The 24,049-nt window shown below is 52.0% G+C and overlaps 1 protein-coding gene across 13 annotated transcripts in view; it reads right to left on the bottom strand.

The window, feature by feature from the left end:
• TCAIM (T cell activation inhibitor, mitochondrial) overlaps positions 1-24,049 on the bottom strand; it is a 566,063-nt gene that overhangs the window by 434,832 nt on the left and 107,182 nt on the right. For 6 of the 13 annotated variants that reach the window (XM_078663913.1, XM_078663920.1, XM_078663914.1 and 3 more), the window contains exon 2: positions 22,696-22,786. The exons of 6 other annotated variants lie outside the window; for them this stretch is intronic. The gene's annotated coding sequence lies outside the window, so the exon portion shown is untranslated. Of the gene's footprint in view, positions 1-20,990; positions 21,088-22,695; positions 22,787-24,049 lie in introns of all 13 variants that reach the window. One more of the 13 variants, XM_078663915.1, reaches the window with a different exon arrangement.

Here is a 24,049-nt window from a genome sequence, read left to right as displayed (position 1 = left end):
CTAATGGAGGTCAAGTCAAGTCAAGTCATAAAATTTGTATAGCGCACTACATACCCAGAGGGTTTCAAGGCGCTTAGGAAGGGGAGGAGGATTATTTGTCAAATATCCACGTTTTAAGCTGCTTTCTGAACGCTAGGTGGTTCTGGGTGAGGCGAAGGTAGGCGGGGAGTGAGTTCCATGTTTTAGCAGCCAGGTATGAAAAGGATCTGCCACCCATGGTGGTCTTGTTGATGCGAGGTACAGTGGCGAGGGCTTGGTTGGAAGAACGTAGTTGGCGGGAGGGGTTGTAGAATGACAGTCGAGAGTTGAGGCAATCTGGTCCGATGTCGTAGAGTGATTTGTGTGCGTGGGTGAGCAGTCGGAAAGTGATCCTCTTATTGACGGGTAGCCAGTGGAGGTCTTTAAGGTGACCAGAGATGTGTTCGTTGCGTGGGATGTCTAATATGAGCCTGGCTGAGGCGTTTTGGATTCGTTGGAGTTTCTTTTGGAGTTTAGCGGTGGTACCTGCGTAGAGGGTGTTTCCGTAGTCCAGTCGGCTCGTGACCAGGGCGTGGGTGACTGTTTTCCTTGTTTCGGAGGGGATCCAGCGAAATGTTTTTCTGAGCATGCGAAGAATGTTGAAGCAGGAAGAGGATACGGCGTTGACTTGTCTGTTCATTGAGAGTGAAGAATCCAGGATGACGCCAAGGTTCCGTGCGTGGTCTGTCGGGATGGGTGCTTTTCCGAGGGCTTCCGGCCACCAGGAGTCGTCCCAAGCAGAGGGGGATGTGCCTAGGATGAGGACTTCTGTTTTGTCTGAGTTCAGTTTCAGACGGCTTTGTTTCATCCATTCGGCAACTTCTTTCATTCCTTCGTGTAGGTTAGTTTTGGCGGTGCTGGGGTCATTGGTGAGAGAAAGGATCAGTTGAGTGTCATCCGCGTAAGAGATGATGTTGAGGTTGTGTTGGCGTGCGATGGTCGCGAGGGGGCTCATGTATACGTTGAAGAGGGTGGGACTGAGTGAGGATCCTTGAGGTACGCCGCAGATGACTTCAGAGGTCTCGGACTTGAATGGAGGAAGGCGGACTCTCTGGGTTCTTCCGGTGAGGAACGAGGTGGTCCATTCAAGTGCTTTTCCTTGGATTCCGATGTTATTGAGGCGTTGTAGAAGGGTGCTGTGGCAGACTGTATCGAATGCTGCAGAGAGGTCGAGGAGGATGAGGGCGACTGTGTCTCCATTGTCCAATAGAGTTCGAATGTCGTCTGTTGCTGCGATGAGGGCGGTCTCAGTGCTGTGTTTTGCTCGGAAGCCAGATTGTGAGGGGTCGAGGGATTTGTTGGCTTCGAGGAAGGCGGCGAGCTGGTTGTTGACGGCTTTCTCGATGACTTTGGCCGGGAATGGAAGAAGCGAGATGGGGCGGTAATTTTTGAGTTCGGTGGGGTCCGCTGTTGGTTTTTTCAGGAGGGCGGTGAGTTCAGCGTGTTTCCAGTCTTCTGGGAAGGTAGCGGAGTTGAAGGAGCAGTTGATGACGTCTCGGAGGTGCGGTGCTATGAAGGAGTCTGCTTTGTTGAAGATGTGGTGAGGGCATGGGTCTGTGGGGGATCCTGAGTGGATGGAATTCATCAGGCGGATGGTGTCTTCAGTGGAGATTGGGTTCCAGGCGTTAAGGGTGTTTACAGGGGAAAGATGGTCAGCGGATGTTAGGGTGGGTTGGTTTACGGGTTGGTTGTCAAAGCTGTTGTGGATGTCTGCAATCTTGTTGTGGAAAAAAGAGGCTAGGGAGTCGCAGAGGGTTTGAGAGGGGGTGATGTCGTTGGAGTTGGCCGAGGGATTGGAAAATTCCTTGATGATGTTGAAAAGTTCCTTGCTGTTGTGGGCGTTGTTGTCAAGTCGATCCTTGAGTGCTGTTTTTTTGGCTTTTCGGATCAGTTGGTGGTGAGTGCGGGTGGCGCTTTTGAAGGCGTCCTTGGTGCTGGTGGTTGGGTCTTTTTTCCAGGCCTTTTCAAGGGAGCGGCAGAGTTTCTTGGACTTCTTGAGATCATCGTTGAACCATGAGGCTTTCTTGCTGCCAGGTTTGCTTTGACGTTTTTTCAGTGGAGCTAAGGTGTCGGCGGTGTTGGATAACCATAGGGTGAGGTTGGCGGCGGCTTCGTTGGCGTTAGAAGAGAGGGCTGGGGAGTTTCGAAGGAGCGATGCGGAGATTTGGTCCGTGGTGATTTTGTTCCAGTTTCTTTGCAGGATAGATTGGGAGTGGTTGATGGTTTTCGGCTTGTTGTAGGTGAAGTGAACGCAGCTGTGGTCGGTCCATAGGAGATCCGTAGTGTGGCTGAAGGAGACATGATTGCTGGAGGTGAAGATGGGGTCGAGTGTGTGACCTGCGATGTGGGTGGGGGAAGTGACTAGTTGTTTAAGTCCGAGGTTGGTGAGGTTGTCCAGGAGGGTGGCGGTGTTGCGGTCGTTGTTCTTTTCAAGGTGAAAGTTGAGGTCTCCCAGCAGGATGTAATCTTTGGAGGGGAGCGCGTGTGGAGAGATGAAGTCCGTGATGTCTTCACTGAATTTTGCGCGGGGTCCTGGTGGCCTGTAGAGGAGGGTGCCTCTGAGTGTTGTTTTGGGGTCGATGTGGATCTGGAAGTGAAGGTGTTCGGAGTTGGCGAGGTTGGCGTCAGAGCTGGTTGAGATGCGGATAGATTTCTTATGGACGATAGCGATTCCTCCTCCTGTGTGGCTGGTACGGTCTTTGCGGGTGATCTTATATTCTTCAGGGATGGCAATGGTGATGTCTGGTGCGGAGGAAGCATTCATCCATGTTTCCGTAAGGAAGGCGACGTCTGGAGAGATGGTGTCTAGTAGGTTCCATAGGTCGATGGCGTGCCTGTGCACCGATCGGGTGTTGAGGAGGATGCATTGTATGTGGTTGGGGTCGGGAATCTGTGGAGTGGTCGTAGCGGAGATGTTGTCGGTGCAGCTGAATTTGCAGGAGTAGCAGGAGAGAGGGCCATGGGTGTGTCCAGGAGCGGCTTGGACGCAGTTGGGGGCGCGATCCGGGTTAAGGGCTAGGAGGGTGGTGGCATCGTAGGTAATGCGGGAGGATTGGGCAGCGCGAGAGGCAAGGGGTCTGGCGCTGGGCGCGGTCGAGGCGCGGACGGGCGTAGACGGGCTTACCTTTGGCGCACCTTCGGCGTGGACGCTGCGCGTGGGACCATTGGCCATAAGTGGATGGTGGAGGGGGCGGAGCGTGGGAGGGTCAGCTGGGAGGCGGGGTCTGGGAGGAGACACGGGGAAAATACAAACAATCTTAAATGGCCGGCCGGGGATAAAACGAAACTGGGGCACAGCCGGAATTACACTCACTCAATACAGATACTAAGTTCCCAAAAAGACGCTTCTGCCACAGTTACATCAGCCGCTATGAGCAGTGAAATATAATTAAACAATGCGAGGATAGACGATGGCAGGCGCTCAGCCTTAAAGCGTTAATTAATACAAGCAGTGCGCACGCAAAACGATACCAATTGCTGTTCAATCAGCTATGCGCTGTGACAGGGCGGCAGGCAGCAGGTATCAGGGCAGACAATGCAGGCAGCGAGGAGGAGGCTTTCGATTTTGCGAGAGGAACGCTGTGGGAGCGACCGTAATGGAGGGAATCCAGACGGTCACAGGGAAAGAGAGGACGGGCGAGTGTAGTGGAACAGTGTGTGGGAGGGTCAGCTGGGAGGCGGGGTCTGGGAGGAGACACGGGGAAAATACAAACAATCTTAAATGGCCGGCCGGGGATAAAACGAAACTGGGGCACAGCCGGAATTACACTCACTCAATACAGATACTAAGTTCCCAAAAAGACGCTTCTGCCACAGTTACATCAGCCGCTATGAGCAGTGAAATATAATTAAACAATGCGAGGATAGACGATGGCAGGCGCTCAGCCTTAAAGCGTTAATTAATACAAGCAGTGCGCACGCAAAACGATACCAATTGCTGTTCAATCAGCTATGCGCTGTGACAGGGCGGCAGGCAGCAGGTATCAGGGCAGACAATGCAGGCAGCGAGGAGGAGGCTTTCGATTTTGCGAGAGGAACGCTGTGGGAGCGACCGTAATGGAGGGAATCCAGACGGTCACAGGGAAAGAGAGGACGGGCGAGTGTAGTGGAACAGTGTGTGGGAGGGTCAGCTGGGAGGCGGGGTCTGGGAGGAGACACGGGGAAAATACAAACAATCTTAAATGGCCGGCCGGGGATAAAACGAAACTGGGGCACAGCCGGAATTACACTCACTCAATACAGATACTAAGTTCCCAAAAAGACGCTTCTGCCACAGTTACATCAGCCGCTATGAGCAGTGAAATATAATTAAACAATGCGAGGATAGACGATGGCAGGCGCTCAGCCTTAAAGCGTTAATTAATACAAGCAGTGCGCACGCAAAACGATACCAATTGCTGTTCAATCAGCTATGCGCTGTGACAGGGCGGCAGGCAGCAGGTATCAGGGCAGACAATGCAGGCAGCGAGGAGGAGGCTTTCGATTTTGCGAGAGGAACGCTGTGGGAGCGACCGTAATGGAGGGAATCCAGACGGTTGTGTAGGGGGGGAAGTGGAAGCTCAGACAAACTCTGTAAAAACTGATCTATTGTTAAATTCAAGTAGTACACAGGGGGTTTTAGGTGTTATATGTAATGATTATCAATTTACTGGTCCTCTTGATTATATCGATGGAAGTGATCTAAATGTAAATGTATCCCCAAAAATGGTTGTAAATGTGGATAATGTAGGTGTAAACCATCTCAACCAGGAACAAAGGGCTAGCTTACCTACCAATAATGAACCTACCAATGACAGGGCGTTTGGCCAATATATTCTATCGTCCTGGAATATTGCAGGTCTGAAAAGCAAGATACCATCACAGGACTGGCAAACTTTCCTGGATCTTAAGGATGTGATCCTTCTCCAGGAAACTTGGCAATTAGACCCAGATCCTGTTGAAGGATATCTACATTTGTATGTCCCGGCTACACCAAGTCAAAGGGGAAGACCTAAAGGTGGTCTAGTGACATGGGTAAAACAAAATAGCGACTATTCAGTGGTTCAATTGGCCACTAACAGCCCTGATATACTGTTGGTCAAGCTACAGCGGCCATTCAGTCTGGACCTTTATATTTTTAATATATATTCAAGGGGCTTACCAGGTGGTAAACCCACGGAGGCGGTTGATCTGCTAGATTCCATTCTAAAACAACATTGCTTAAATGCCAATGTTATTGTTGGAGGTGATTTTAATTGTTGTTTTGAACCCTTAGACAACCACGATGTAGATCTTACGATAGAGGAGGACTATATCTGGGATATCCCTCAGCTTTCCTTACCACCAATTAAAAAATGGTCTGAGGCTGCACTACAGTTAAAAATTCTGTGCGTTGAGTCTGGTTTGCGGGCTACCAATGGAAGAGTGACCTCGGATAAACATGGTGCTACCACTTTTTCCAATGGAAATTCACAGAGTCGCATTGACTATATCTTAATTAACAAAGAGAATTGGGCCAGTGTTGTTGATATGTGGATAGAGCCTAGAGTGGAAAGCGACCATGATCCATTAATTTTGACATTTAAAATGTATGGAGTGTTGGGAAAAGACGATTTGAGGGAAAATGTCCAAATAAACCTCTCAAATGATACCAGACGCATCAGATGGGCAACTTGTGCAGCAAGTGAGGAAAGCATAACTGCTATGAGGGATCTAACAACCCAGGCCATTAAAGAAGTAAGGAGTATAAGCCTTATGGATACTCGGCTATCTGAAGTTAGTAGGATCCATGATGAATTTTTTAAAAGGTTAAAAATTTTCTTTGTTAAAACAGTTACTAAGAAGCAACGTAGGCCAGTAAGAAAGGAAGACCAGTGGTACGACAAATCGTGCAGGGGTGCTTATAAGGCATTGTCTGTCGCTGTTAAGTCAAAAGATATAAATAAAATAAGGGAAGCACGGGTTATGTACAAAAAGGTCCAAACAAGTGCAAAAAGGGACTGGGAGGAAGACTATTGGAGGGATCTCCTTAAAGCAAGCGAGGAAAGATCTATGACGCCCTTTTGGAACATCGTAAAATGGGGAAGGGGGGCCATAAGAGGAGAACCCATGAATCATGTGTCACCAGAAGCATGGGTATCCCACTATGCGACCCAGTTCGCTGCTGAGGAAACTGATGGAGAGGACCATGTGGCCCCAGTAGATACCCTGGAGAGCCACCTAATTTTCAGCAAAGCTGATGTCCTAAAAATTCTAAATAATATCCCTAAAGCCAGAGCACCGGGCTTAGACTCTGTTCCAGCAGACCTTTTTATGCACGATAAAGATTTATGGGCCACGTACATTCACTTGCTAGTAAATGGTATCGCGAAGGGCTCGCCTATTCCTGAGACCTGGAAGGGAGCCGAGATTATCCCCATCTATAACAAGCATTTGCAATGCAATAGGTCTCGCATTAGGAAAGTTTGAGCTATTGGTATTGTATATGACAAATTTTTTATTTATGTTTTGATTTTTGAAAATAGCGAAATTAATAGCTTTGTCATTTACAATGCCAATAGTTATAACTTTCGCCAATGTGACACCTATAGCATTTGTAATGCAATATGTGTTGTATTTACGTGACTTACATGTATTGATATTATAAATGACAATGGTTTAATTTTTTTAAATATTTAATACTTAAATAAAAGTTATTGTAATTTATAATGGCAATAGCTTAAAGTTTTGTAAATAACTTTTGTGAAGATTATGTTCAGTGTATTTTATTGTGACGAAAATCCAAGAACAGAAGTGAAATATTAACATTTTTTTGTAACATTTGTAATAAAGATTGAAACTTTGAGAGAACATATTTGAACCAGGTGTTGTTGATTGGTTGCATAGATTGATGCTGTGGTGTGGTGAGCGTGGCAGGTGTGAGGGTGACAGGTGTGAGGGTGACAGGTGTGAGGGTGACAGGTGTGAGGGTGACGGGTGTGAGGGTGACGGGTGTGAGGGTGACGGGTGAGGGGGATTGTGGGGGTGTGAGGGGGAGAGGGTGAGGGGAGAGGGTGAGGGGAGAGGGTGAGGGGGAGAGGGCGAGGGGGGGAGAGGGTGAGGGTGTAAGGGTGTGTGGGGTTGTAAGGGGGTGTGGGTGTTGGAGGGTGAGGGTTGTGAGGGTGAAAGGGGGTGGTGAGGGTGAGAGGGGTGTGAGGGTGAGAGGGGGTGTGAGGGTGAGAGGGGGTGTGAGGGTGAGAGGGGGTGTGAGGGTGAGAGGGGGTGTGAGGGTGAGAGGGGTGAGAGGGGGTGTGAGAGGGGGTGTGAGGGTGTGAGGGTGTGAGGGTGAGAGGGGGTGTGAGGGTGAGAGGGGGTGTGAGGGTGAGAGGGGGTGAGAGGGGGTGTGAGGCTGTCAGGGTGTGTGGGGGTGAGAGGATGTGTGGGGGTGAGAGGGTGTGTGGGGATGAGAGGGTGTGTGGGGGTGAGAGGGTGTGTGAGGGTGCTTTGTTTAGTTTTAACTAATTATTTACGGATCATTAATGCAGTTTTAGACCACATTTTATGGGTGCGGTGTTCTGGGCGGCTCTCGGAAGGGGGGGGGGCACACACTGCTTTTCAGAGCGCGTGGCCGTTATGTGCCCGTCGCATAATGACGCGCTTTCCAAAAATTTGTCATCCATGGCAAAGCTGGACGCTAGGGTGGCCCACAGCCGCTACGAAAGTAGTGAGGCCACCACGGGACACACAGCCCATCGTCGATACAAAGGTGGCACAGAAACCCCCTCCAGAGGGAAGGGTGGTTCACAGCCCCCCTCATGTGACGCATAGTAAGGAACCCAGACCAGCTGGTATCAAGAGGGGTGTGGGGACCACAGACCAGCTGGAAGCAAGAGACTCACAGACCAGCTGGGCTCAAAAGGGGGGAGGGGGCACCGAACAGCTATGCTCAAAGGGGGGGGGCAGATACCAGCTGGGCGGAAAGGGGGGCTATAGGCCAGCTGTGAGCAAGGAAGCTTACAGATCAGTTGGAGTCAAATAGGGGGCCCACAGACCAAGCTGGACTCAAAGGGGGACCCACACGCCCACCATTATTACCTTATGTACTCTACAAGAGTTGCATTTAAAATGCTGCGTATTTACGTTATTATGAAATCTCGAAACGCAAAACCGGCCACCAGCAATGGACAATTCTGGCAAAGTGCCCTGCTGCCATCCCTTGACCCATCACCTGGCGCTGCCCACACAGGCTGCCGGTCACTGACCCAGTGTCCCAAGGGAGGCTACAAGTGTAGAAATATTGAAACCCCTCCAAGTAAAGTACACAATATCGCGGCACTGAGCGGACGCGACTATGGCTCTCCGCAATGAGAACTATTTCAACTCTAATTAGCCAATACCTCCATTTCACTCCTTGAACGAGCCCGCTTGAGGAATTCACCCCTAGAACATTCTACATAAGCATTTCTCTTCGCGTCTTAAAAAAATATCCAATGTAAACATGCAGATATGTGTATATAGAGTCATTGCTTCTCTGTTCTCAGCTCATTCTCGGCGGTAAGTGGTATATATGATGACCTTTCAGACCGTACGCCACATTCTGCTTCTGCGATATAAAGCGCTCCGGCGTCCACTCGATGTAGTCGGCGCTATGCAACATTCCCTACAAATGGATTGAACGGTGGCAGAGCAGGGGGCACGAGTATTTATTAACATTATAATAACCGCATTTCAAAAAAATATCAGCTGCAATAAATAACAAGGTTTACAATCCCGGGCGGAAGTCAGGCAGGCCGGGGGCGGGACGTGAAGACACACCGGAAGCCCGGGCGGGCTCCAGTGAGGTGAGAGCCTCGCACGCACAGAAGGATGAGACCGCCGCCGCCTGCAACTAGCCCTCGCCTGGAGACGAGTACCGGTGAGTGGGGGCCTTTGCTGAGCTGCGAGGGCGGGGGGCATGTGTGTGTGCGTGGGGCGGCGGGGGGCTCTGTATGTGTGTGAGCGTGCGTGTGTGTATGTGTCTTGGAGTCTGTGTGTATGCGTGCGTGTGTGTATGCGTGTGTGATGACTGCGGTGGGGGGGGAGAGTGTGTGTGAGCGGTGGGGGGGGGAGAGTGTGTGTGAGCGAGCGAGTGTCTGTCTGTGTGTATGCGCATGCATGTGTGTATGTATGGGGATGTGCACGGCGCGGGAATTGCTGTGAATGTGGACGGAGCCGACGTGCGCGTTCGCGCACAGCAATCCAGCCTGGACTGCGCGCGTGCACCTTCTCGTCCGTCCTTCCCTCGAGACAGGTGACTATACGTCTCCGTCCCTGGAAGCATCCTTTGGATGCTTATTCCAGGGCGAGACCTAAAAAGGGGGCATGCTCGGATCCAGGCAATTATAGGCCTATCAGCCTGATCGCATGTATACAGAAAGTTTTGGCTAGACTTTTACTCCAGCGAATCCATGGGTGGATAGATGAACAGGAGATACTGTCACCCTTGCAGGCAGGCTTTCGTAGCCATACAAGTACCATAGATCAAGTGTTTAGATTTGTTTTCATTTACTGGCGTGTAGTTTTACTGGGGGGGGGGATGCTTTTTGCTGCTTTCGTCGACTTAAAATCGGCTTTTGATTTAGTCCCCCGCCACAAGTTGTGGAATACTCTCCAAAATCAGGGTATCCCCAATGAAATTCTGTCCTTACTAATGAGAATGCATGAAAATAATTTTGCACAAGTGCGATGGAACCAACAGGGTAGTGTTACTGATAAATTTCCTATTGAGAAGGGAGTACGCCAAGGTTGCGTGCTCGCTCCAACGCTTTTCTCGCCATACATCAACAGGGTGATCAGATACTTCGAACATCAACCAACAGATGCCCCTAAGTTGGCAGGAAGACTGATACCCCTGTTGATGTTTGCGGATGATACCCTGCTGATATCTAAGACGCAACAGGGACTCCAGAGGGCAATTGGAGTGTTTGAATCATTTTGTGCAGATCATCGTCTTGTAATTAATACAAGTAAAACAAAATTCATGGTTCTGCATAAACGGCGACATATTAGAGGGAAGGCAATTATGGACGGTGTTCAGCTTGAACAGACCCAGGTATTTAAGTACCTTGGAATTAATTTGTCCTATAATTTGGATTGGAAACAACACACTAATGAGCTAGCGACAAGACATGCTCAATTAACCGGAGCTCTTACTAAGGAACTTTTTACATCACAGACTAAACCTATCAGACCGGTCTTGAAAATTTATAATGCAAAGGTAGGAGCGGCAGTTCTGTATGGAGCTGAACTCTGGGGGCCCAGTAATCTTACAAAGCTGATGATAGCACAGAATAGATTCCTCCGTAACATTACTGGTTTACCAATGTCAACACCTTTGATACCCTTAAAATATGATCTGGGTTTCCATAGCTTTGAGGATATGGCCAGATATAGACCTGTAGCCTACTGGAGAAGGCTTTGGGTAACCCCAGAACTTTCTCAGTATGCTCAAGGATTCCTAGAGATTCGAACAATGGATAAAGGGTGTAAAATTGTCTGGTTGAGAGATGTAAGAAGTATATATAGGGCGATGGGATTATCCCAATTGTGGGACGATCCTGTAAACAATGTATTTCCACCAAAAAAGGTACTTCGAGATCTATACTGGAGCATGATTGAGACAAAGTGTTTTAGAAATCATATTGAACGATCTTTCACTAACGATTTTCTAGAACTTAAGCATGCACCAGCCCTTGAACTTTACTGGGACTGGATAACTGTACCAGGGAACCGGAAAAGGTACCATCAGTTGACGGTAGGGACTTTACCTTTAAATGCCCTAACTGAGAAATGGCATAAGAGCCAAAGCCCAAGGTGCCTTTTCTGCCCTGATCAAACTGAAAATATTGGACATGTGCTATTTGCTTGCCCTGAATATAGTGTTCCCAGACGGTCATGGCTAAAACCGATCTGTGCCCAGCTAGGCTTAAGAACTGCAAATGAGGCTGTTAGGGTTTTGTTCAAATCTGTTTTTATTGTGAACACAGCGATAAGCCTACAACCCCTCATCGGGGCCGGCCGCGCAGATAGAAATCAATAATAAGAGCAGGTAACCAGGTGGGGTGGAATCCTTAAACACAGCGCCCTGCCTACAACCCCCAGGGGGGCCGGCCGCGTGGCCTAAGGGAGTGGAAAGCAAGAGGTGGCCATTTGCTGGCAATGTGCCATAGTACGGGGGAGGCGCGTATGGGAAGGAGAGCAGCGGTGTCACATTAACAAAGGCCCAACAGGGGCCAAACTGCCCCAAAAGGGGGGCGAAAGCCAGAGTGGCAAGGCAAGGAAAAAGAGAAAGTCGGAAGAGAAAGAGCAGGGGTGGGGTGGAGAGGGGCCATGGAGGTGTATCTGCGGTCGCCCACAGGAGGCATAAGACGCAAACCAGCTTTGAGGGAAGTGGCTATGAGCCTAGTCTGCTTGGGTCAGCAGGGATGAGGGCGTCCTCGAACAATTGCAAAGCGCGGAGCCTGGGAGGCATGTGACGGGCATAGCTTATGGAGCACAGGTGACGCACGAGGGGTTCCCACACTGCCTTGAATCGCACCCCTCTTGATTGTAACCGTGCCGTGAGCAGCTCCATGGTCAGGACCTGCCAGAGGCGCACGAACCAGGAAGCTATCGGCGGTGCCTCAGTCCGCTTCCAGTATAGTGCAATGAGTTGCTTGGCAGCGCCTAGCATGTGGAGGGTGAGGTTCCAGTCGCTGCGCGTGAGTGCTTTAAGTGTGGGGGGTCGTATACCCAGTAATAGTGTGTAAACCTCCTCAGGGAGGGGAAAACCCAACACCTCTTTAATGTGACTGAGGACCTCCTTCCAAAAGACAGCCAGGGCAGGGCACGACCACCAGATGTGTATGAAGTCGCCAGTCGCAGTGCCACATCTCCAGCACAGCGGTGAGGAGGCAGGGAACATTTTGCTTAGTCGCAGGGGGGTGTAGTACCATTGTGTTAACATCTTGTATGCATTTTCCCTCTGCGGAATGCTGCGGTAAGTTTTGGGGATGTCGTTCCAGAGCTTAGACCACTGAGACGGCGTGATCTCAGTGCCAGTTGCCGTCTGCCACTGCCTTTGGTAGGGATGCGCAGGCAGAGTGGCGGGATGCTGCAAGATGTTGTAGATTTGGGAGATGAGTCGTTTCAGTCCCCCGAGGGAGCGTGCCAACTTTTCAAATGGAGTGTGCGCCCTGGAAGCGGCCTGACACATGTCATCTCCCAAGGTCCAGTGGCGCAGCTGTGCATACTGCAAGCTAGCAGTCGAGGGGAGGTTGAACTCCTCTTTGCAGTCCAGCCACGATTTAGGCGACCCACAAAGAAAAAGATCTCCTGCAACCCTGCAGTCTCCTTGAGTCCAGCTCTCGAACGCCCGGGTCTGAGCAGCAGGGGGAAAGTGCGGGTTGCCGGCAATGGGGGTATGCGGAGAGGGGAACGTGGTCAGACCTTTGGACACTGCCACTCTGTCCCATACTTCAAGAACCGTCCTCGTGGGGACCGCCATGTATGCACTTCTGGAGCGCGCCACCCGCGGTAACCAAGGCAGGTCCCATATGGTGCGCCCCGTAACCACTCGGTCCATGTGGAACCAGTGCTTGTCGCTTTCGCGTGCACCCCATTCTATCACGAACCGGAGATGTGCCGCCCAGTAGTAGTGGAGAAGATTCGGGCAGGCTAGGCCGCCCCTGTCCCTCGGCTCCATGAGGACTTTCTGTGAGAACCGGGGTCGTTTGCCTCCCCATATGAAAGACGTGAGGTCGCGTTGGAGGGTCTTGATGCAGTGAATCGGTATCGGGGTGGGGAGGCACTGGAAGACATATAGAATGCGGGGGAGGATCGACATCTTGACTGCGTTGAGCCGCCCTAACCAGGAAATCATCAGGGGTTTCCATTTTCGCAGGTCCGCCAGGACATCCTTTCGGCAAGCGGCCCAATTTTTCGAGGACCACGAGTCGAGGTGAGGAGTGAGGTCCAGACCCAGGTATTTGATGTGTTCATCTGCCCAACGGTAGGGCGTGACCTCCCTCAGCAGGCAGACCTCCTCCTCGGGGACGGTGAGGTTAAGCGCCCAAGATTTGGTGTGGTTAATTTTAAGGCCAGCCGCCCGCTCGAACAGCGTGAGGGCGTCGTGTACCGCTGGGAGTGAGACTCGAGGGTTCGTGAGAGTAAGGATCAGGTCGTCCGCGAACAGCGCTACTTTGTTAGCACGCCCCCCGTGGGGGATGCCATGGATGTCAGGGGTACGCCTAATCAACTCCGCCAGCGGCTCGACCGCCAGGGCGAACAGGAGCGGCGAGAGCGGGCATCCCTGCCTCGTACCCCTGTGGATCGAAAGCGGCGGTGTCAGTTGGCCGTTGACCCGGATTCTAGCCTGTGGTCCAATGTAAGGGGCCATGCACCTGGAGATCATGGTAGGGCCAAGACCCAGCTTCTCAAGGACCGCCCTCAGGAAGGTCCAGTCGACCCGATCGAAGGCCTTTTCCGCGTCTAGCGAGAGGAGGCAGGCCGGGATTTTCCAATGGTGTACCTTTCCCACCAAGTGCGCCAACCTGCGAACATTATCGGCCCCCTGGCGGTCTCGTATAAAACCCACCTGGTCCGGGTTCACCAGACCCGGCATATGTGGGTCCAGCCGTTTGGCCAGGATCTTAGTGTAAATCTTAAGATCGGTGTTAAGAAGGGCGATGGGGCGATAGGAAGCACACAAGTCGGGGTCCTTCCCAGGTTTGGGGATTAAGGCTATTTCCGCCATGCCCATATCGGGGGACGGGCCGATAGTGTCAGAAAAGGATCCATAGAGGCGCAGTAGATGCGGGCGGAGCTGGGTCAGGAACAGGCGATAGAAGGCCAATGGCAGGCCATCCGGCCCCGGGGTTTTCCCCACGGGGAGGTTCCCTATAGCCTCTGTCACTTCCTCCTCCCGCAGGGGGTCCTCCAGCGTGGCTGCACACGCCGGGGACAGCGGGGATCCCTCAAAGTTCGCGAGCACGGCCTCCCGCGCCTCCGCAGAAGTGGGCTCCTCGGCGTATAGAGAGGAGTAATACTCAAGGAACGCAGCCTGTTTGGCCCTCTCAGAGGTGGCACGGGTGCCATCCTGCCGCGTGACATTAGCGATGTGGGCCCTAGCGGCGCGCGCCCGCAGTCTGCCTGCCAGTAGGCGACCCACTTTGTCCCCTCCCTCATAATACCGTTGCTTGAGCGCCAGCAGGGAGAATTCCGCCTTGTTAGTGCGCAGGGCGCGAAGTTGTCCCCTGAGATTGGCAAGGGCTCTCTTTGTCGCCCGAGTGGGGGCGTCCCGATCCTGGGCCTCCGCCAGCTTGATCTCGCTGGCCAGGTCAGTCTCCAACTTGAACACCTCTTTCCTCCGCGCCGCCGCCAAGGAAGTGATGTGGCCCCGAATGGTGGCCTTGAAGGCGTCCCACACCGTGTGAAAGGGCATGTCAGGGGTGTCGTTAATGGTGAAATACGAGTCTATGGCGTCACGGATGCTGGCAACGTCATCCGGGTCTCGAAGGACTCCCGGCGGGAGCACCCACCTGCGTTCGCGGGTGGCACGAGCCTGGGGGTCCTGCAGTAACAGCTCCACGTGGGCGTGGTCTGACAGGGAGATGTCGGATATAGCAACAGCTAAGGAGTCTCGGGTCAGTTCAAGAGAGGTAAACAGATAGTCGATACGGGAGTATGTCCGGTGGGAATGCGAGTAGAAGGAGTAATCTCGGGACCCCGGGTTATGGTAGCGCCATATGTCCACGAGACCCAGGTCCGTAAGCTGCGTCTTGAGGGTGGAAGACATCGCTCCCGCGCCGTTAAAGGGGGCGCCCGCGCGGTCTAGCTCGGGGTCCCAAACAAGATTGAAGTCACCGCCCAGGATTGTATTAGCGTCGCCCATTGGGAAGTGTTCCCGCAGTAATGCCTGGAGGTACTTGTCCTGCGACTGGTTGGGTGCATACACACACCCTAGAGTGAACTGTGCACAGCCTATCTGTACCGTGGTTCGGAGGAAGCGCCCGTCAGCGCTCTTAAAGGGTTTCACGGGTCCCCGCCTAATGCCAGCCCTACAGAGGATTGCCACCCCCGCCGTCTTGGTGTCAGAGGATGCCCAGAACTGTGTGGGGTACCTAGGGTGTGTCATGCGTTTGATGTCTCTCCTGAGGAGGTGCGTCTCCTGGAGGAGAACAATGTCGGGGGAGTGGTGTAGGAGATAGCGCCATACCTGCCTTCGCTTGTTGGGAGAGTTGAGCCCCTTGACGTTAAGAGAAAGGACCTTCAAGGGTGTAGGGATGTTAGCTGTCATAGCGCTAAGGGGGTTTGGAGTCGCACAGATCCCGGCCTAGCAGACCTCCCCGCGAGCGGGACAGCAGAAGCGTCAACTCGTCGCCAGCGCGGTAACTCCCGCAGGACCCACCATGCCACCCCTCCGCAAGCGCAGGGAAGGAACAGAAGGAGGGGGGTGTGTAAGGGGGAAGTAGGAAGAGAGGAGAGAAAGAAAGAAGAAAAGGCGCAGAGGGGGAAGAGAACCAAAACAGGCCAACGGGCCCAGTGTACAGTGTCCCAGGTACCGGACATCCACTACCCGAGGGTTAGGATGAACTCAGGAATGTCACTTCCTACGGGACAAAGGGAGGGAGCGGAGATCTGGGAAAGTAGCGTTCAAACAAGTCGTCTCGGAGCCCGTCTACCCCGCTGCATCAAGGTAGTTCGGGGGGTGTGCCGGGCCATGGGGTCCATTCGACTCAGTTTGGAGCTCAGCGGTGCAGTGCTCGGCCTGGGAGAAGCAAAGAGTGTTGTCCATTTCTAGAGCATTGGGATCAGGCCATCGTGATGAAAAAGGGCAAGACCAGGCGCCCAGCCGGCAAGCGAACGCCCAGGGTAGCATGTAATACAACAGCAGCGATCAGCAGCCATCCGGCGTTGAGGGGCGATCCCCACCCTCCGAGCCAGGAGCGAGGAGCTGGGAGGCCTGTCCCTCGCGGTCGCCCTCAAGGGAGCGGATGTGTGCGATAATGTCCTGCTTGGACTGAGAAGTAGAGAGCGCGTCCACTGGAGGGGACCTTCGTCGGGGGCGCACAGTGGACCAATCTGGGCGCGGGGGGCCCCTCTCCGAGCGGGGGGGGCGAGTCGGGCTGTGGTCCGGGGACTCCGGCAGGCTTAGCAGTTGCGCCGCTTCTCGGTAGGACCGGAGGGCCCTACGCTTGCCCTCCCACTTGAAGATGAGAGCAAAAGGGTGGCCCCACTGGTAGGGGATGTTGAGGGTCCGGAGCCTCTCGGTGATCGGGCGAAAGACCTTTCTCCTGTGGAGTGTTGTGGGGGCCAAGTCTTGGTAGATCTGGATTTTGTGGCCTTCGTACCGCAGGTCCGGATTGTCCCTAGCTACCTTCAGAATGGCCTCCTTCTCAGTAAAGTAGTGGAGTCTAGTGACGATGTCAGGTATGAGGCCCGCCTTTCCTCCCGCTCCAAAGACCCGGTGTGCACGGTCGAGGCGCGGCGGGGGGGCGTCCTCCTCGCCCCACACCGCTTGCAAGAGTAGGGCCACATAGGCCATGGTATTAGTCCCCTCTTCTCCAAGTGGCACGCCCCGTATGCGGAGGGTGTTGCGTCTTCCCCTGTTTTCCAGGTCCTCCTGCTTAATCTGAAGCTGGATGTGTTGTTCCTCAAGGGTCGCCACTCTCTGCCAGATCTGCTCCAGATCTTCGGTGCGGGAGTCGACCGTTTTCTCCAGGCCGTCGACTCGATCTCCAAGGTCAGTGACTTCCCTGCGCAATTCTTTGACGCAGGTGTGGACCTCCGTCCTGAGGGATCCAATCTCCGTCTTCAGATCGGCCATGAAGGAGGTCATGAAGGCCTGCGTCACCGGTGGAGAGTCGGACGGTGGCGGGGGTCTTCCCCCTGACGCCGATGAGGGGCCTCCGGAAGACGGCGGGGAGCCCGCCTTGCCCCACATAGAAGCTACTGATGCCCCTCTGGTCGTCGTGGGCGGGGGTTCCAGCTTGGTCCCCTTGCCGCGAGTCATGGTCCACGCACGGCGGCACGGGGCAGTGGGGGACAGGATCGGCTTCCACACACAGTCGCCGGGTCGAGGTGGAGGTTGCTTCGAGGGAGGATGCACTGATGCCCTGCGGTGTAGCTGCCCGGGTCCCACGATCTAGGGCCCAAGGTCACGATGCAGGAGATGGCAATGCGTGCCGCTGCCCACGTTGCCTGTAGCCAGGTCCGTCCTCTAGGAAGGTGTGGGGTGCACTCAAGTTAAAGGAGTCCAGAATGTGGTGGGGCCGCCGGGGCGGGAGCAGCGACCTGGGAGGCAAGGTAGCAATGAGGCAGGATAGGCGCGATGACTACAGGTGTCCCTTAGCAGACCGCGTCCGGGGCCCACAGGCGGGGGCCTCCCAAAGAGTCTCAGCCAGGCTCAGTCCCCTCGTTCCACCAAGGTCAGGGCCTGTTCCCAGAGCAGCGACTAGCCAGCCCCTCCACAACAGTCGAGGATTATCCAGGAAGGCACCCCAGGCGTCACAGCTCCCTAGCTGCGGGAAGTCCAGCGCCGGGGAAAGCAGAAGGCAAAGGCCCCCGGGGCCCCCGCGTGACCGCGGCAGGTGTGCCCAGTCTGCGGCCCACCAGGCTTTAGCGGGGCCTTAGCAGGGAGGTGGTCAGAGGATTTGGGCAGAAGATACGGGGTTCACCAAGGCTCAGGGTCCGCTTGTACACCGCCAGTGAGTCCAGGGCAGCCGGGGGCACTCCAGCAAGGATCGTCCGACAGCGGGATCAGCCCTCAGCCAAGGGGGAAAATGGCGGGTAGGCCAACCGCCAAGCCCCGCCACCGCCGGGCCCCCCGGGAAGGCAGCAGGGGGGGGGGGGGGGGGAAGGAGGTCAGCGCGCTGCAGCTCACCGGGTGGGTCCAGCGACGGGCGATGGAGCAAGGGCTCGTGGGCAGGGTCCGCTGGCAAGTCCTCAGGTCTGGGCCTGTTCTTCCCGCCGAAGCCGGGGGCTCGCGCAGGCGCGGCGTCCAGGCCTCAACAGCTCCGACGCGACTCCGCCGGCGACAGGCTGGCTCCGCTGGTGCAGGGAGCCCCACGGGTGGGAGCAGGTGTGTTCCGGAGTCTCACCCGGGACGCAGGGTCGGGCCTCCCCCCGGGCGCCAGGCCAGGCGCGTGAGCGGGGGCAGGCAGTGCAGCCAGGGGGGTGTTGCAGCTAATAGGCCGGAGAGGCGTCTGGGGGTCGATGGCGGCAGGCGTCCCACGTTGGGCCGGGCTCGGTGCCCAGTTGGCCGTGTCAATGAAGGCCCCCGGGAATCACCCCAGCTGCAAGAGTCCCAGGAGCAGAGGCGGGTGACGGTGGAGGCCCCCGGAGTCCCCGTGGGCGCGCAGTAGGGTCGCCAAGGCAGCAGCCCACAAGGACCGGCAGGGGCAGGCCGCGTCGAAGAGGGAGCCAGGGGACAAGGGCGGCTGTGCTGAGGGCCCCCAGGGCGCAGGCCTTACCGGTGTGCAGCGGCGGGAGCTCCGTTCAGTCCATCCACCCCGGCAGGGATCTTCCGTGTGCTGGGGCCAGTCCCCCACCGAGAAGGCAGATTGGCGGGCAGGCCCGCGGCCGGGCCTCGATGTCCCCGGGTCCCCGGGAGATGATGGCCGCCGGAGGAGTCCGATGGTGGGCGGGGGGGGCCGCGGCCAGGGCCCGCAGGCGGGAGGTCTCCGGCGATCCCTCTGGGTCGGGCCTCGTGCTCCGGCTCAAGCCGGGGACTCGCGTGGTCTCAGTGCCCGGGCAGCTGCTGCGCGTCCCGCCTTCGGCAGTCCGGCCCCGACAGTACCGGCACGTCCCCTATGGCGTCGGGCCGGCTCCGTTGCAGTGGAGCCACAGGAGGGGTCAGAGGTGCACCGGTGCCTCACCCGGACCACAGTGTTGGTCGTTGCCGTGGGAGCCGATCCAAGCGGCCCGGCAGCAGGCCCTGTTGCAAGATGGCGGCCAACGGCCGGTCTTAGGTGCTCCGGATTTTGATGCCGCTGCCGCGTGTGGGCTCCCAGCCGTAGATCGCCACCAGGGAGGGACCTCAACAGGTCCAGCGGTACACAGAGGGTCACCAGGAGTGAGTGCCCCCCGACAACTCCGCTTATACAGGCTCAAGAAAGCAGCGGGGTAACGGAGCTCGCTCGAGACACGTCTTCTCACATCGCTGTCTCGGCCACGCCCCGGCTGCTAGGGTTTTAAGAACTGATACATCACAGCCTGTTGTTATAGCCATGTCAAAGTTTTTGCATTGGATATGGATTATTCGGTCACGTAAAATGAGTCTGGAGTAATCATGAGTTTCCGTCGTCTGCTGCTATTTAACTCTGCATATTATATTATTAAGTGATTAACTATGTACACTGCACTAGTAACTGATAATTTGTAATTTTGATATTGATGAATTTGCTTTTATACCTGTTTCTTTTTTCTTTTTTCTTATAAATGTCTTTTTAAAAAAAATATAGGATTAATTTAAGAATATGTAAAAATGTAAATAGGATGAGTTAGGGTGTTATTTATTCTACTTTAATTGTATATTGAATATTTTTAACTTGTATTTTCTGTATGATAAAATGATTCATCGTGGTTCCTGTTCCCATGTGGGATAGTGGGATGGGTATCAAAAACAACTATTTCCTTTTTTTATCTGTAAAATGTCTTTCATGATTGAAAAATATCGAATAAAGACTATTTTGAATTTGAATTTGAGTGGGGCGGATTAGAGTGGGGCGGATTAGAGTGGGGCGGATTCGAGTGGGGCGGATTAGAGTGGGGCGAATTAGAGTGGGGCGGATTAGAGTGGGGCGGATTAGAGTGGGGCGGATTAGAGTGGGGCGGATTAGAGTGGGGCGGATTAGAGTGAAGTGGATTAGAGTGGGGCGGATTAGAGTGGGGCGGATTAGAGTGGGGCGGATTAGAGTGGGGCGGATTAGAGTGGGGCAGATTAGAGTGGGGCGGATTAGAGTGGGGCGGATTAGAGTGGGGCAGACTGGAATGGGGCAGACTGGAATGGGACAGACTGGAGTGGGACAGATTGTTTTGAATAGGAGTGGGGCAGATTTGAGTGAGGCAGATTGGGGTGAGGCAGATTGGGGTGAGGCAGATTGGGGTGAGGCAGATTGGGGTGGGGCAGATTGGGGTGGGGCAGATTGGAGTGGGGCAGATTGGAGTGGGGCAGATTGGAGTGGGGCAGATTGGAGTGGGGCAGATTGGAGTGGGGCAGATTGTTTTGAACTGGAGTGGGCAGATTGTTTTGGATTGAGTCAGGCAGATTGTTTTGGATTTAGTGGGGCAGATTGTTTTGGATTTAGTGGGGCAGGCCGTTTTGTATTGGAATGGGACAAACTGGAGTGCAGCAGATTGTTTTGCATTGGAGTGGGACAGATTAATCGGAGTGGAGGAGACCGTTTTGGATTGGAGTGGGACACATTATTTTAGATTGGAGTGGGTCAGATTGTTTGAGATTGGAGTGGTGAAGACTCCTTTTGAGTAAGGCAGATTGTTTTGGATTGGAGTGGGGCAGATAATTTTGTATTGGAGTGGGGCGAATTGGAGTGGGGCAGATTGGTGTGCAGTGAGTTGGGAGGATTGGCGTGTGGTGGACTGAATCAGGGTGAGTGGTTTGGATTGGTTTTGTCTGGGGGGGATTGGACTGAGTGGAACGGATTGGTCTGGGGTGAGGTAGGGTAGATTGGCGTGGATTTGAGTGGGGTGGATTGGTGTGTACTGCACAATTATGTGTAAAAGCATCATTTCAGAAATTACACATAAGAAAGAAACAATGCAATAAAATTATCCTAATCTTTTGAGAACAGCGCCCACAAGCAACACAAAAAAATAAACATGAGTGCAAAGTGAGAAAAGAAGACTTGGCAGAATAAAAGAAAGTTAACTGTAGAAAAGAAAACTTAGCAATTTGGTTTGTCCTGCTGGGCACGTTTTTATCAGTCTCACGCCTTATGTTTGCAGGGCACTGGAAGTTAAAAATAACAAAATAGTACCTCAATCACGCAGGTTGCAGCGGCAAGGCACTAATTAAGTTGAGTCAATCAGTGCTTGGTCCCTGCGCCACAGAAAGAAACAGAAATGGTGTTAGGCCTGAAATGAAAAATTACGAGGCTGTTAAGAAGAGTGCCATGAATGCCAACAAATGGGTAAGCAATGGGTGGGGTCCTAGCCCCTTTTGGATACATGAGTACCTTGCAAGCCAGGCGCATGAGCTAGAGCATGCTCTTGCAGGCTCAACACTAAAAAGTAGTACCTTAAATTAAAGTGGAAGTACATAAATCAGCCATTCAAAAGGATCATAAAGAGGCGATATTACAGGGGAGAGAAAACCAGAATAAGAGGAATGCAGGAAGTGAATAAGAATAAAGCAACTGAAAGTGACAATAAAGCCACCCGATGGGAGGGATGTATGCCCACTGTAAGCTCACAATAGTTGGCCTAACGGCTTAGGCGCTCGATCTCGGACCTGGGGATATGGGTTCGAGTCTCGGTAACGACGCCAAAACCTCCTATGATTCTGGGCAAATCACTTAATCTCCCCGTGCCTAAAATGAATGTGTCCTCATGTAACGCAACTGGTGCTATGTAAAGCGCTCTGATACCCGATTCGGTTCGGGTATAGTTTGCGCTATATAAAACTCTGCAAAAAAAAAAATAGGGGCCAGATGTATGAAGCTCAAATGGGTTCGCAAACGCCGAAATTCGGCGTTTGCGAACTCATTTGAGCAAAATGGTATGTATGTAGCAAATTTCTGTGCAAAATAAGGAATCGCAAATTTGCGATCCCTTATTTTGCGATTGCATTTAAGGAATCGCAAAATTTGCGATTCCTTAAATGCAATGTATGATGCAAAAAAAAATTGCTAATTGTCCCTAAGGAATCGTAAATTACCACCAACTTCAAGTTGGTGGTAATTTGTGAATTTCTTGAAAAATGCCCATTTTTGCATTTTTCAAAGTGCCATGTGATGCACATAAATGCCCTTAGGGCATGTATGTGCACCAAATGTGCACCCATGCTTATTTTCTCAATTTGCTTATTTGCTTATTTTCTCAATTCTCAAATTGCGATTAGCAAATTGCGAATCGCAATTAAGGAATAATTTCACATTCATTCCTATGGGCCTCCTGGCCCATAGAAATGAATGGGAAATTATTCCTTAATTGTGATTAGCAATTTGCTAATCGCAATTAAGGAATTGCTAATCGCAATTAAGGAATTTTAAGAAAAAATAGCGATTTTCTACATCCATACCATTTTGCAATTCTCAAATAGCGATTCCTTAAAAATCGATATTTGAGAATCGCAAAAGTGTAACTTGATACATCTGGCCCTAGATCTTTCGAAATCAGACAGTGAATGTCTGGCAAGGACCAACCTGAAAAGGATCAAACTGATAAATACACCAGGTATCACAAAGAGGTATGGTAATAGCTTACACAAATAAGCAACATGTAAATTCCTTTGAAAGTAATGATATCATACTGCTTCAATGTGATTTGAGGAATGGAATAATGCCCCTAGTGAATACTCTCAATTTCCATATCTAATATCATCTCATCTAGGCACTTGCATAACAGTCGCAGATCACCCCTCAGTCCCCTTCAATCTGCCTTTCTTCTGTTAGTCTATTCGTCCAATAAGCAACCAACCCATTCTTTTTTTCTTATGACATTTCTTTATGACAATCAACTGACCTTTCAATGGACTTGTCTTTTCAAATGTTGAATCAATCTTTTTGGAGATAGTGCGGATTACCAGGTGATACTGTACAATTTGGTCCAAGAACTGTCCACAAAACACAATGTATATTAATGTCACAAACAACAGTGATTTACTCATTAACAGTCTGTTGAATTTCCCTGTAATGTTAGTAAATCATATGCTACTCCGTTACACATTGACTATTTTAGCACATCTCTCCTTCACCTTGGTGACAGATTACTGAAAAATATTTATGTATATTTCCTACAACATATAAGCAGGCAGAAACAATGTGTTGCCTTTGAGCTGTCAAATAGTGTAAAATAACGGCACTCTTCCTTCTGGTCGGTAACTGGTCTCCTTTTATAGGTTTTTGGCAAGTGTGTCTCTCTGTTATGATCATAGAATCAATGCTGTAGGAAACATTGAGCTAGAGGTTGAGGAGAGGAGACTGAAAATATTAATGGTAATGGGGAGTGCCCTAAACTACATGTGGTAGTTATTAACAGATGAAAAATCCAATTGGCTGCACTCTGCCTTCTGAGACTTGTGTTTTTCATTTATTTTCATCATATGTCGGGGCTCCCAAGTTCCTGTCTGCTGAGTATTTTTTGGTAATAAGCCAGAATTGTCTGGGTGTCACACGTGAAATTACCCTCTATGCAGATATGTGGCCGACCGACAGTTCCTTAGCCCTAATGACCTTTCAGAGTTAGGAGAGGCAGTCACACATGCAGAAAATACAAATTATATTATTAGCAACTCAAGTTAGCTAAGAATTGCTAAGTAAATACACTAGTTACTAGACCTATACCCAAATGACAGCATTGTGTTTCATGATGTTTCTTTCAGAGTGATTTGCACCTTCTGAACACGCTAAAAATAAATACACACAAAAGAGGCGCGCGGCAGGACACAGCTAGATCCCCAAAGGGTCCAGGCCAGCATAATGCCTCCAAGGCAAAGCACACTATCACAGGAAAACTTGTTTGACACGTGCATTGGGTAAAAGGGTCAAACAAGGAATACACCTTCTAGAGGCGAGTGGTTGAGGAGATGCTATTAAGGCAGACAAATGCAGCATGGACGAACAGGGGCAGACAGATGCAGCACTGGAGTAGCATTAAACTGACAGATGTCCATGTTTCTTTGCCTTTGATGTCCCACCTCGCTCCTTTCCCTGTCCCTGGATTGAGACTCCTACAAGTCTCGCTGGATGCTCCGACCTCTGGTTTGCTCTCAGAATCTAATGTTGTAAACAAATAGATTTCTACCTCGTACTTCAAACTATTGACTATCATGTTTTGTTATGTGAGTAATTTAGTCAGAACGTTTTAGTTTAGCTTT

This window comes from Lissotriton helveticus, chromosome 10, assembly GCF_964261635.1.
Source record: "Lissotriton helveticus chromosome 10, aLisHel1.1, whole genome shotgun sequence".
NCBI lineage: Eukaryota > Metazoa > Chordata > Amphibia > Caudata > Salamandridae > Lissotriton > Lissotriton helveticus.
Note: the sequence above shows the minus strand (reverse complement) of the source record. Positions and strands in the feature narration are given on the sequence as shown.